A 13898-nucleotide genomic window follows, 5' to 3' on the forward strand; every position below is an offset into this window, starting at 1 on the left:
TCTCTTCCCTTGCATGCCACCCCTCCCCCTCCCTCCCTTCCATTTCCCTTGGCTAGGGTGGGTGGGTCATATCACGATGCTGGGCCCCCTGCCTTCCTCCCTTGCATGCCACCCCTCCCTCTCTTTCCCTTCCCTTTTCCTCCACTAGGGTGGGTGGGTCATATCAAGATGCTGGGCCCCCTGCCTCCCCTCCCTTGCATGCCACCCCTTACTGTCTCCCCTCTCTCACTTCTCTTCCCTTGCATACCTCCCCCTCCATCCCTTTCCTCTCCCTCCCTCTCTTTCCTTGCATGCCACCCAGTGGTGGGATCCAAAAATTTTAGTAACAGATTCCCATGGTGGTAGGATTCAAACTGTGGCGTAGCGCCAATGGGGCTGGGCAGGGCACGACGGGGGCGTGGCCGGGTATTCCAGGGACGGGGCATTCCTGGGCAGGGCTGTGGCAGGGACGCAGTGACGTAGCAGTCCTGTGGCAGTGACGTAGCAGTCCTGCTAGACTGCTTCAAGTTCTGCGCACTACTGCTGAGAGGAGGGGCGTAACTAAGGCAAAAATCACGTGGCAAAATCACCAATTAGTAACCCCCTCTCGGCACACATAAATAATTAGTAACCTACTCTCGGGAACCTGTGAGAACCTGCTGGATCCCACCTCTGATGCCACCCCTCCCTCTCAGTGGCAGTGACGTAGAAGGTTAAGAGCGCGTGTATCTAATCTGGAGGAACCGGGTTTGATTCCCAGCTCTGCCGCCTGAGCTGTGGAGGCTTATCTGGGGAATTCAAATTAGCCTGTACACTCCACACACGCCAGCTGGGTGACCTTGGGTGAGTCACAGCTTCTTGGAACTCTCTCATATCCACCTACCTCACAGGGTGTTTGTTGTGAGGGGGGAAGGGCAAGGAGATTGTCAGCCCCTTTGAGTCTCCTGCAGGAGAGAAAGGGGGGATATAAATCCAAACTCCTCCTCCTCCTCCTCCTCCTCCTCCTCCTCCCCTCCTCTCCTTCTTCTTCTTCTTCTTCTTCTTCTTCTTCTTCTTCTTCTTCGCACTAAGCTTGGGGTGCCACTGTGAGCCAGCTCCCCGATGATACCCCGATATTTTGGTGTTGATATGTCTAAAAATGCGCCCTGCAGGCACCCCAAAAATATGCCCAATATTCTTTCAGTAGTGTGACTTCTGTGATTGTTGTTTCAATGGGGATTTTGAGGGAAAGTTGTGGGTGCACATTTATCAAGGTACAGTCACAGGTCTGTTATTTGTGAGAAAGTTTGATGACAATCATCCAGGTTTGAGGAACTTTGCCTATGGGGGCAGTGGGAGATGGACCCCACCCAACATTAAAACCCTTGAAGCAACGGTCACTGAAACCTGGATGGTGTCAGCGAAGAGACTCACCTGAAGACACCTTGAAAGTTTTGTGGGTTTACCATGAGAAATGTGCACTCCACAGCCCTCCCACAGAAAATTTCCATTGGCTGCAATGAGCCAGCCAGCTGCAGCCACCAAGCAGAGCACAGAATCTGGGGAAATTTCTTTGGTGATTGTGAGGGTGACCCTTTAGAGCTACTGTCAACAAAATTTCAGGGTATCATACAAGTAACTGTCCCTATGATACTAATTGCCAGGAAGTCATTCAGGGGGTCCAAAGTTGGACCTTCAAAGTGTAGCCCCCATCTCCTGTTAGCTTCCATTAGAAACAATGGGGGATGGGGCACCTTTGATGGTCAATACCCTTGCCTCCTGAACCAAACCGCACCAAACCTGGGAGAATCACCATCAGGACAGTCTCCAGATGATATCCCGGAAAGTTTAGTGCCGCTAGTTTTAAAATTGGTGTCCCCCGGTACAAAACGTGTAAAACACCAAAAAATCAAAAAATAATAAAACGGACCCGAATTTTGGATTTACCCGAATTTCGGGCATATCCGAATTGAAAGGCGATTCGGATCTGTAATACAAATCATTTTATGCCCCAAAATACCCAAATCCGAATTTTAACGAATTTTTTTAGTATTGACCAATTCTAGCAGCAAATCAATTGCAGAGGGCAGCAGTACGTGCTCTTGCAAACACACAGCCTGATAATGTGCGATGTCAGTGATGTGTGTGCCCACATTCCTTGGGGGGGGGGAATGGAAAGGCACCCCTCCCACACATCTAGGCTGGCTGGTCATGATCCTTTACCTGGGAGTAAGTTTGGTTGGTGGCAATGGGTGTCGCATCTGAGAGCTTTCCCCCAGGTGGCTACAGCTTTGAGCCAGTTTCAAAGTAATGTCACGGTTGCTGTACCGAAGCTTACTCTCTCTGAGTAATCGCGTGCCTGGTTTTCTTAACTGTAACCGCAGGTATTCTAGGGAATCTAGGATTGCGCCTTGACCCTCCTCCTGTCCACTTGTATGTCGCTCCCTCACCCCCCCTTCCCTCCTCATTTCTCATTTCTCTTCCCTTTGCATTACTTTGCCACCTCCCTCCCTCCCTTCCGTTTCCCTTGGCTAGGGTGGGTGGGTCATATCACGATGCTGGGCCCCCTGCCTTCCTCCCTTGCATGCCACCCCTCCCTCTCTTTCCCTTCCCTTTTCCTCCACTAGGGTGGGTGGGTCATATCCAAGATGTTGGGCCCCTTCCTCCCCTCCCTTGCATGCCACCCCTTACTGTCTCCCCTCTCTCACTTCTCTTCCCTTGCATACCTCCCCTCCATCCCGCTTTCCTCTCCCTCCCTCTCTTTCCTTGCATGCTACCCGGCAGTGGTGGGATCCAAAAATTTTAGTGTAACAGATTCCCAGTGGTGGTAGGATTCAAACTGGTATGTAGCTACTAATGGGGCTGGGCAGGGCACTGATTTCGAGGCAGTGGACGGGTTATTCCAGAGGACGGGCATCTCCTGGGCAGGGCTGTGGCAGGGACGGCGAGTGACGAAAGCTAGATCCTGTGGTAGTAGGACGTAGCAGTCCTGCTGCTAGACTGCTTCCAAGTTCTGGCGTGACTACTGCTGAAGGAGGGAGGGGCGAATCTAAGGCAAAAAATCCACGTGGCAAAAAAATCACCTCACTAGTAACCCCCTCTCTCGGCACACATATAAATAATTAGTAACCTACTCTTTGGAACCTGTGAGGAACTCTGCTGGGATCCCACCTCTGATGCCACCCCTCCCTCTCGAGAGTGGTAGTGTGACGGTAGAAGGTTAAGGCTGCATTGTTGGCCTGATCTGGAGGGGCTGGAAGATTGATTCCTCAGCCTGTCTGCCGCCTGAAGGTGTGGAGGTTTATCTGGGAATTTCAAATTAGCCTGGTACACTCCAATAATATCACACGCCAGCTGGGTGACCTTGGGTGAGTCACAGCTTCTTGGAACTCTCTCATATCCACCTACCTCACAGGGTGTTTGTTGTGAGGGGGGAAGGGCAAGGAGATTGTCAGCCCCTTTGAGTCTCCTGCAGGAGAGAAAGGGGGGATATAAATCCAAACTCCTCCTCCTCCTCCTCCTCCTCCTCCTCCTCCTCCTCTTCTTCTTCTTCTTCTTCTTCTTCTTCTTCTTCTTCTTCTTCTTCTTCTTCTTCTTCTTCTTCTTCTTCTCCCTTCCCTCTTCCTCATGTGTATGTGTGTGTATGTGTTTCACTTCCACAGCTGCATGTCCTTCACCAGGGAGCGCCAGGAAAAAGGCGTTTTACCTGGGCCAAGTGTGAAATTTCAGGTATGTGAACATCTAAAAACACTCTCGCCTGGCTGACTATGGTGGCTGGGAATTTTCAGAGGAATTTGCCCAGCAGTTACTGAGGTATACTGTCATCAACAAAAACACTGTTAGCTTTTTATATATATAGGTAATAATATAGAACAGATGGGGAAGTAAAAGATGCATTGTTGAGACAGTGGCCATATTAACTACATTTAAGAACTATGCATTTGAAATCGGTTGTTTTAAAATGGTTGTATTGGCTGGTTGTCACATGGTTTAGATCGTAGTCTTTCACCTTCCCTTCTCCTCTTTGTAAATAAGTAGTCTAATTTGAAGGGAATTGAACAATAATACCCAAATAATATGCTTCTAAGCATATAACTATGACCTTATGTCTTATGACCGTAAGTAACCGTCTTAAGACCATAAGTAAGTTGTTTAAACTGCAAGTAGGGGATAATTAACCCTGACATGTAATGCATTAGAACACCAATCACCATTATGCTTAAAAATAATTAGCTCACAAAAATAATTAGCTCATCTTCATTCCTGAAGATGGCTGAAAATGCTATCGATATATCATGTGTTCCAAAAGAAGGTAGCACAAAGTAGAGGACACCTAGACACTAAATAATAATTATATGGGGTTTTAAGATTTTCCTGTAATATTTCAGTATCAAAAAAGGGGGAACAGCTTTAACTAGGAGTTAAAATCTCCAATGAAGAAGCATATGTCCTTTCAAATGGCATGGATGAAAAAACAGCCTTATCCTTGGTGATTTAAAAGGGCAACACATAGCTAAAGGAGCAGCTTTGAGTGTTTACATAGCTCAAACTTTAAAGGACAATGTAATTTATATTAACTTCTAATAATATTTTATAATATTTCAGTGTTTAAAAGGTATAGGAAGATAAATTTCCCATTGAAAAAGCATATGTCCCTTAAAGAAGCATTGATATAGGACCATTTTTGTCTTTGGCAATTTAAAAGGGCAATGCACAGTTAAAAGGGGGGGAAAGTGCAGGTCCCTCCAAGCAGCAATGAAGAAATGACACTTTTGAAACATGAAGTTTATCCAAAAATTGTGTCTGGTGCTATTCATGGTATGATTTGCTATTAATTGCCTTTCTTGCATATTAATGTTTTTGTTTCTGGTTATTGGTATATGATGGGAGATTTTAAAAAGTTGCATGGCTTGTCCAGATAAGAATAATCAGGAAATGCTGCATTTTGCTGTAAGTTGGAGCAATATGGCTGCTAAAATTTTTCCCAAAATATCTATTGTCTCTCAGAAAAAGTTTTATTAATTTATCTGAAGATGCCAGCTACAGATGCAGGCAGAACATCAGGAGAAAATGTGACTGGAACACAACCATACAACCCAGAAAAACCACAACACCCTAATTTATCTTCTCTAAGGCTCATTCCACACATGCAGAATAATGCACTTTCAAACTGCTTTCAGTGCTCTTTGAAGCTGTGCGGAATAGCAAAATCCACTTGCAAACAGTTGTGAAAGTGGTTTGAAAACACATTATTTTGCGTGTGCGGAAGGGGCCTTGGACTTTTTAAGCCCTTCTCATTTATATATTGTTCCACTGACAAATGTTGATGGGCAAATTGTTTACCATTAAGCAATAAATGTAGTAAGGAATCTGGAGTATTGCAGCCAAATAAGCATAATCACTGCTGAAATAGTATCTGTTCGTATCTTCCAATTTTAGCGTATGATGGAAAAGCATTAAGTTGGACTACTTCTCTAATTTCCTAACATTTTTTGACTAGAGTTGTCAACATTCAACATAAAAACAACTAAACCATCTGTATTTATACTCAACCTTATAACAGTAATCCTGAATTTTAATACCTTGGACACCATTTGATTCACAAATATTGCTGATTGTTCAATTCCTATTACAAAGAGCAAGACAGAAAGAGGACAGCCGTACTTAACATCTCTTAAGATTTTAATAAACATTTAAATTTTAAAAATCAGCTGAAGTTGATTCTCCAACTTTCTCCTTTCTTAGACTCAGCTAATCTTGCCACACCGCTATGTGTTTTTGTAACCTCATAACTGGATTCCTGTCACATATTCTGTGTTGGGTGCTGTCCTTGAAGACAATGCAGAACCCGTAGCTGGCTCAGAATTCCATTGGTCTGGCAAGCTGATGGTCATGCATCTGGTCCATCATAAAATGGCTACACTGGCTGGCAATTTCTCAATGGTGGGACTTTCTATCGTCACCATAAACTTCCTTTGGTCGAAGGGGATTATCTAGGGGGCTCTTTCGATGACTTTACATTTTGATGTTCTTCATGGCAATTTGTAAGCTGTATTAAACTACACAGAAAAGTGTGATACAACTATTTTAATAAGTAGATAACTTATGCATAAGTTGTTTGCTATCTCTTGTACAAACCAATGATCGAGACTGATTAGAAGCTGGGTCAGGGCATTTGAGGTGTGTCCGATAAAATCAGCTACCCTCTGAGACCTAATCTTGCAGGCTCTGAACAGACAGTACAAATATTTTCCTTCGCCTGTAGCTGAGGCAGTTCTCAATGTCTTGTTTTGACTAGTGGCCAGCTGAGGTGGAGAAAAGCATGGCAGGAGCTCAGCCCCAGAAAGCACTTGGGATGCAGCTCTTCAGGTCTAGACCTTTGGCCTCTCTGGGCCCCAGGGAGATGGGGCATGATCTGCCAGGAAACATAATCTCTCTGCCTTGAATAAATCACATAAATGAAGACAGTTTGAGGTTATGTCCTTCTTTGCAAACTGCATCCTCCAAATTTAAGGGTGGAATTTCCCTCACATTCCTTGAAAATGATTGGGTGACCAAAAATGACTAAAAATAAGGAGGCATGGATGGGTGGAGTGTAGTTTTACGTGCCTGAGGAGGGCGAGGGAGTCCTGAACATCAGTTCAAACAGTGCTACTGCCTCAGTTTTGGCTTGGGGGGTCCTGCAGGGTAGACATGATTCAGGAAAAGAAGGAAGGACCTCTGCTCAGGCTGGTGGCCTTGCGTATCTTGAAGTAAAGCCCTGCTGTCTGTTTCTCTTAGGCTAGAGCTTGACTCCAGTGCATGGCTGGGCCAGCTCAGACTTCCTCCATGAAGAAGAAGAAGAAGAAGAAGAAGAAGAAGAAGAAGAAGAAGAAGAAGAAGAAGAAGAAGAAGAAGAAGAAGAAGAAGAAGAAGAAGAAGAAGAAGAAGAAGAAGAAGAAGAAGAAGAAGAAGAGGAGGAGGAGGAAGAGGAGGAAGAGGAGGAGGAGGAGGAGGAGGAGGAGTTTGGATTTATATCCCCACTTTCTCTCCTGCAGGAGAGAGCTGGCTCAAAGGGGCTGACAATCTCCTTGCCCTCCCCCCCTCACAACAAACACCCTGTGAGGTAGGTGGGGCTGAGAGAGCTGCGAGAAGCTGTGACTAGCCCAAGGTCATCCAGCTGGCGTGTGTGGGAGTGCACAGGCTAATCTGAATTCCCTAGATAAGCCTCCACAGCTCAGGCGGCAGAGCTGGGAATCAAACCCGGTTCCTCCAGATTAGATACATGAGCTCTTAACCTCCTATGCCACTGCTGCTCCTGTTTGTTGAGACAAACAAGCCAGAGAAGCATCTCTCTTTGCTCCTGCCCCAAAACACCCGGCTGGCAGTTGAAGGGCTGCCAAGGAAGGCCAGCTGGCCCAAGTCAGTAAATACTTGTGATCAAGAAGATGAACATAAAGACCAAACTCCACTCGGGAAGAACGTCAGTTGCTCCAGTTGCCAGCTCCAACTTGAGACATTCTTGGCGATTTGGGAGCAAGGTCTGGGAAGGGCAAAGTCTGGGGAGGGGAGAGAATTTATCAGAGATATGATGCCACACAGTCCATTTCCCAAAGCTGCCATTTTCTCTAGGGGAACCGATCTTTGTAGTTCAGTTGTGATTCCTAGGAAACTGCAGGCATCACCTGGGGGGAGGGGCTGGCCACCTGGATGCTTCACCTGTTAGCAGCTTCCCTGGGCTGATTCTGCTGCGGCCTCAGACCGCCTTTCTGCTAGATCTCTCTCTCTCTCTCTCTCTCCCCCCACCAGACTGGGATGCTAGCCAGCTCTGTGGCTGTTACTATAAGGAGAACATTCACAGAAGTGAGTTGGCACTCTCTCCTGAGGAAAACATCAACAAACAGCCTCCCTCCAAAAAGCTTTATGGGGAGCAACTTAACTCCCTGTTCTCCCTGCTTTGTTGGGGGCCAGAAAAACGGAGAAATATCCCTTTGTCCAGAACACCCCATCACAGATTAAGCCGGAAGCTGAATTGAGACCAGTATCTGCAGTTCATTTGCGGTCCATCATGCTGCAACGCCTGCTTGCCAGGTTGTCCCTGGGCTCAGCCAGCCGGCCATGAGACAGAAGGACACGCTTCACTAGAAATGCAAACTGTTGCATGGCTGAGAGATGGCTGCTAGATGGCCTGAACTGTGCACTGTGCCCCCGGAGCATGAAGATAATGAGTCTATTATACATCTGGCAAACTATTTCAGCACTCAAGTGGGGAGGGACCGTAAGTGGATAGTTGGCACACTCCATCTGGAGGAAGATTCATTCTCTCGCCCTCTCCCAACTCAAGTGCCGCTAAATTAATGCAGCTGGTTCACAGCTGCTCCAGCCTGTGTATAAAATAAGTCTCGAATTGTTCAGTGGGAGGGGCGTTATGGACAGAAATGGGGCTTTTATCCTTCTCTCTGCAACTGGGGCCAGTGCAAGTGTCCCTTCCTCTGGGGTGGGGCAGCTTTTCAGATCTGGAAGTGTTGCTGTTGGGATGTACCGGCGGGTCTACTTCCTTCCATTCAAGACTCATTAATGTGTCGCCAGTTACATACAGCTTCTTTAAGCACTACAAAAGAAGGCTGCTTTGGATCATTAGATCACAAACATTTTTCACATTTGCATTTTTACCAAGTCGGTTGAATGTGCTGGAGAGAGTGCTGGAGAAGGCATTGCATTATTTAGGCATTGACAGAAACTCTCTTGTGTACATCGCATGTCATAACACCTTGGCCCCTTCCGCACGGGCGGAATACAGCGGCCTGGGGACGGCAAAAACACCGTCCCCAGGGAGCCGTTCGCACAGGGGGCGCAGCTGCTTCGCAGCCGCGCCGCCCAAGCGGCTCAAAGCTGCCATTTTTCAACCTCGCTTGCCCAGCGAGGTTTTGGGGAAACAGCGGCTTGGAGCCGCTGCCGTGCAAATGGCAATGGCTCCACGGTGCCTTCCCTCACCCCATGTCCGGGCGACCTACCTGTCCTGCGGCCCTCCTGCGCATTGCCGAGGCCTGGGGACACGCCACCTTTGCCCTGCGACTCTGGAGCGGTCACGCAGGGCAGGGGGGCGTGTCCCCTGGCCTCGGCGATGTGCCGGAGGGCCGCAGGACAGGTAGGTCGTCCCGGGAGGTTCTGGGACAGTTCATGCGAACGGTCCCAGAGGGGTCAGTTCGGCGTAATCTACGCTGACCTGACCCCTTCCACCGCCATGCGGAAACAGCCTCTGTCCCATAATAGGCTGCTTGCAAGCACTGATATTGGTATGGGACCCCACAGGAAAAAGAGAGGGGCAGCAGCCACCTCTGGAGGGGGCATTTATACTGGCATGAGATGTCAGGACATGTACAGCTCAGGTTCTGCCAAACCAAAGATGTCATCATTTTCAGGAGACTCCTGAGCAAGTAGTCTGAAGGAACCCTTGAGTGTTTTTACCTGGAAATGTTTCAGATGATGACTCATGACTGTGAGGGCATAGAATGGCTTGCTGGTAATGACTGAAATGGCAGGTGGCCACTACACTGGGTTTATTTATTCAGCACCCATGTTTTGAATGTTAATATCCTGCCTTATCAGTAAAAGCTCTGAAGGCAGCCAGCACACAAAGTTAAAAATCCCAGTAATTAGAGATGGGATAAAGCTAAATACACACACACACACACACACACACACACACACCGGAAAACCTAAAAGCCCAGCAGATTTAATAGAAATTACAATCATGCCAAAAAGGAGCAATAAACCAACTAGAGATTAAGCAGTCGACCAGCCATTATGAAAAGGCACGTTGACGGCTCATCAGACACATGAGGAGAGAGAACCCTTTTGCTGGAGACCTACATTCAGCAAACTTCACAGCACCCTTTGAATACTCTGCTCCCAGACCACTGTGGGGGAGAGCCAGCACATTGGACTAAGTTCCTGGAAACCCAGGTTCAAATCCCCACTCACATAGTGGAAGCTTTGGCTAGTCACACACGCTCAGCCCTACCCTGGCTATTTAGATGGGAGATCTCCAAGGAATACCAGGGTCATGACGTAGAGGCGGGCAAAGGCAAACCACCTCTGAAAGTCTCTTGCTTGAGAACCTTACAGGGCAGCCATAAGTCAGAAGTGACTTGACAGCAAAAAAAAACAAACCCAACACAAACAAACGGGGGAAGAGTGCTTAGGGCAGGGATGGCGAACCTTTTCGAGACCGAGTCCCCAAACTGCAACCCAAAACCCACTTATTTATCACAAAGTGCCAACACAGCAATTTAACCTGATTACTGAGGTTTTAGTTGAGAAAAAATGGTTGGCTCTGAGGCGTGCGTTACTCGGGAGTAAGCTTGGTGGTAGTAGGTGGCTTTGCTTTGAAGCAACCGTGCAACTCTTCCAACGGGTGAATCACACCCCTAGGAGCGTTTACTCAGAAGCAAACCCCATTGCCAGCAACCGAGCTTACTCCCAGGTAAAGGATCATGCTTTAGTTTTTCGCATGAAAATCAGTGGGGTTTAACAGCGCTTAACAGGGTAACCAACACTGCTTCCCCAAAACCTAAGGGTCCATTAGGTTTAATGCTAATAATTGAGCCCAGCAGTCCAGGCCAGCCTAGATGGGGGGGGGGCCCCTCTGTTTGCGCGTGCCCACAGAGAGGGCTCTGAGTGCCACCTCTGGCACCCGTGCCACTGCCATAGGTTCACCACCGCTGGCTTAGGGCCTTGAAGAAGAAGAAGAAGAAGAAGAAGAAGAAGAAGAAGAAGAAGAAGAAGAAGAAGAAGAAGAAGAAGAAGAGGAGGAGGAGGAGGAGGAGGAGGAGGAGGAGGAGGAGGAGGAGGAGGAGGGAGGAGGAGGGAGGAGGGAGGGAGGAGGAGGGAGGGAGTTTGGATTTATATCCCCCCTTTCTCTCCTGTAGGAGACTCAAAGGGGCTTACAATCTCCTTGCCCTTCCCCCCTCACAACAAACACCCTGTGAGGTAGGTGGGGCTGAGAGAGCTCCGAAGAACTGTGACTAGCCCAAGGTCACCCAGCTGGTGTGTGTGGGAGCACACAGACTAATCTGAATTCTTCAGATAAGCCTCCACAGCTCAGGCGGCAGAGCGGGGAATCAAACCCGGTTCCTCAAGATTAGATACACGAGCTCTTAACCTCCTACGCCACTGCTGCTCCTCAGATCTGAGATGCTAAGCAGAGTCAGCCCTGGTTGGTATTTGGATAGGAGGCCACCAGGGTTGCAATGCAGTGACAGGTGATGGCAAACCACCTCTGTTAGTCACTTGCCTTGAAAACCCAACAGGGTCCCCATAAGTCAGCTGCAACTTGCTGACATTTTACACAGGACTTTGCCAGTTCTGAGTTGTGGGTTCTAAAACTTATTTTCTTTTTAAAGGGAATCAGGTTTCAGACTGTACTTCTCAACCATAAAAATGAGTTTGTCTGTACAGGAAATTTGGGGAAGGGTAGGAAGACGGGCTCCAGCAAAGGCCACTTCAATGCAACTGCTCAGGGGATGTTTTAGGAGAAACATTTTGAAGTAGCCAAAACCACCAACTGTTGACATTAACAAAAACATTTCATTCAACACCAGTTGAAGGAGAATCAGAGGGATGGAGCAGCGATATGTTATATGTTCCCCTCCTCTTTCTATTTTACAGAAATGAAACTGTAGTAACTTTTAAGTGGTGGTTGGTTTTACAACTCATTGCTGGCAAAAGGAATGGGAAGAGACCCAGCTCTGCTAGTCAGGGTGCCCCAGTAGGGTAGCAAAGAATTCCCTGAGGAAAGTAGTGATGTTATGATTTGTTGCCTTAAGCTGGAATAAGATCAAGGTTATTGATCTTTAGTTATTGATCTTTGGTAATTGGCTTTCCCCAGACTGACCAAGTTAAATCTTACCAGTAGCTGAGGATTTTGTTGTCTGGACAGCTAGAACCACCTGGTTTAGCCCTATTGTTTCCTTAAAGCCCTGGAGGATTTAAGGGGGCAAAGGATTGTGCCAATTCTACAGCATGTGGCAGGATCAAGGATCAACCAAACTGTCCCCTCCTTCACTCCATCTGCCAGTTGCTATCAGTGAAGTCCAAGGGAGAAAAGGGAGGGGCCAGGAGCCCAGACCTTTTGTTTGGATTGAGTGAATTATATGTTAAATGATCTTCCTAAAAGATTTCCCCAAATTTGGGAACCTTTGTGATGGCTAAAGACCAGGAGGACGACAACGACGACGATGACAACGACGACAGCAGCACTACTTTTTAAGCAAAACTGGGATTCTTGGATCCCTGTGTTATTCATGAATCTTGTACAGAGCTTCTACAAAGTTTCTATGAGTCATTCATTCTGGAGGGCTTTCATGATATCATTTTAAGAATGGTTCTAGATGTTCTTATTAGCACAATCCCATTCTTACTAAGAACAGGAACTGGAATGCTCTCAATCGAAATGTGTCTGTGTCTTTTTAATTGCTTGCTTCAAATAACTCTTGTGCCAGATGTTACAATTCCAGTCCACTTTTTACTCAAACTTTCAATCTGGCCCCCGAAAACAACTCTTTGTATGGTTCAATCACAACGCTGTTCCAGCAGCTCCTTCCAGAGGCTACTGTGACAATTGCTGGGCTGGAATGTCAGAATGGACAGAAATCTACCTCTGTCTTTGGTGGCCCCGGTCACAGCTGCACATGGACATGCAACAGAAATTACTGTGAAATTACTGACCTGACCTCTTTTCAGGTACACTAAGAAAAACCTTCCCAACCCTGATTTTCAGGCAAATGCAGTCTGCTGTTTTAGCCAGATGATATTGAACTCTTCCTTTCAGGATGAGGTGCTGGATTAAAGAAGGATGCCAGGGACAATATTCCATTCTGTCTTGCCATCTTGTCTCTAGCAAAGTGACAATTCGGGTACTGCTTACTTGATTAGAGGTTTGTGGCTGGCTGCCAGATGCGTAGCACCCAGGGGATAGGGGGGGGTCTTACCCCAGGCACGCACCGGTGCAGGGGCATGGCCAGGGCATGGAGGAGGCGTCTCAGGGCATTCCAGGGTGGGCGTGGCAGGAGCACAGTGCACACGTATGCCCTAGGCACAGTCCCCCCTCGCTCCGGCCCTGCTGGCTGCTCCACCAAAGGGAGGCCACCTGCATGCCAGCAGGCCCAGAATCCAGCAGCCAGACTACTCTTGAGGGTGGCACTGAAAGGTGTTGTGGCTCGATGGCTGTTTCTGGGCTCAGTTTCAGTTCATTGCAGGCAACGTGCTTGACATCATGTTCAGCCTATGCTTGAAAGCTCAGGGTAAAATGGTGTCCGCGTTTGCCCAGTAAATTAATACGACACTTAGCACTGTTGCAAGAATTATACCAGCTGCACTAGTGACTAGTTCTTTGCGAGGCCAAATGGGCTGCTGATGGCTGTTAAAGCTCTAAGAAAGCAATGTTAATGAGGCCTACTGAAGAGTCAGTCTCATGCTACTTATTTGGGCTTGCTGCCAGCCTCAGCAGCTTTGGACCTGCATAGCTGAAGGGCTGACCTGCCCATGTGGCCCCTGCCCACGCCCTGAGGTGCACTCGTGATGCCGTGGTACCCGTGCCCTTCTGCAGCAGTGAGGCGGATGATTGGGGTTGCTGGGGTTGCTGTGGTGCCCAGATTTTGGCACTGACTTCTGCCATCTAGACCCCTCATTTTCAGCACCCAGCATTCTGAGAAGACGGGACCTACAAAGCAAGGCCAAGAGTGGCCCTGCGGATCAACTGGGGGTGGGGTGGGGGAGGGTGCTGCTGGTCCTCTGCTTCTCCCCTTCTCTACTCTGTCAGTTGGGGGTTATCCTGGATAAGGGACAACCAATCCTGCCCTTTTGGTCACACACATCACTCTGGTGGCTCTAAGGAACTAATGCACAGCACTGCCACACGATTCCCACTGCGGCAAGGCCAGGAGATTTCCTGTGCAAAA

This window comes from Sphaerodactylus townsendi, unplaced genomic scaffold (assembly GCF_021028975.2).
Source record: "Sphaerodactylus townsendi isolate TG3544 unplaced genomic scaffold, MPM_Stown_v2.3 scaffold_26, whole genome shotgun sequence".
NCBI lineage: Eukaryota > Metazoa > Chordata > Lepidosauria > Squamata > Sphaerodactylidae > Sphaerodactylus > Sphaerodactylus townsendi.